Source organism: Schistocerca nitens, chromosome 4 (genome assembly GCF_023898315.1).
Source record: "Schistocerca nitens isolate TAMUIC-IGC-003100 chromosome 4, iqSchNite1.1, whole genome shotgun sequence".
Lineage (NCBI taxonomy): Eukaryota > Metazoa > Arthropoda > Insecta > Orthoptera > Acrididae > Schistocerca > Schistocerca nitens.
In genome coordinates, this window is record NC_064617.1 from 409569147 (window position 1) to 409570168 (window position 1022).

Here is a 1022-nt window from a genome sequence, read left to right on the forward strand (position 1 = left end):
AATCCTCACTGCAGTTCATGGTTGTTGCTAGCCGACGCGGTTGACGCGAAACACGCAATTCGGCACTTGTCACTTTTGGTTTTATATCACTCGCGAATCGGTATTGATGAGGGTCAACCCCACGACGATAAGGGGACGCGCTCATTTGTCACACTCCGGTGAATTTACAATTTACTCCTCAGTCGGCACATCCGCCATTGATGCCATACTCAGCTCGACCGCCATTTTTTATTCTTGCTAGTCTTCCCAGTACTGCTTGCACTCGTCACTAATCTCACTGCCTCCTGCAGCGCTCGACAATCGACTCCTGTCTGCTATCGATCTGGGTGTCGGATACTAATATCTTTGTTCGTGGGATCACGGATCCCTTACACATTGCTTCTCGTATGTATTCTATTGATTTAACTCTTGAAGTGCCCACACCAATCTTCTGAGCTACGTCCAGATGTTGATCACCTGACTTTTAAAACAATTATTATTGTGCTGTTTTAGTTATTAATTAAATCCTCAATTTCTTAACCGATGTTCTGGCGTCTCTTTTAACTATCCCCCAGATAGATTTCCTCAATACAACGAAGTATTTCTTCAAGTATGAAATCAGTCGCACCTCCTTACTTACTACAGTCATCTCATATAGTTTTCTCTTCCTTGCACGCGATATTTTGGTTACTTTTTTAATCCATGTTTTTTGTGGGTTGCTAATACCTCGCTTTACTTTTCTCTTAAGAAGCTCTACAAAAACTTCTCTCCATCGACTCTGTATGACTGCAAAATCTGTTGAAACAGATAAAATAAAAATAATTTCAATTTGAACAAAATCACAGTTTTTTTCATATTTGCCATGTTATTGACAAAGAACTCGCTAATAACATGAAAAATGCAAAAATATTATGATTTTGTCCAAATCAAAATCACTTTTAAAGTTTATTTCGTAGAAGAAACATAAATTGTTTAATGACTGTATCTATTTCAAATGGCTAGTCATTGATATTGCCAGTCAGTTGAAATCAGTACAGACAAGA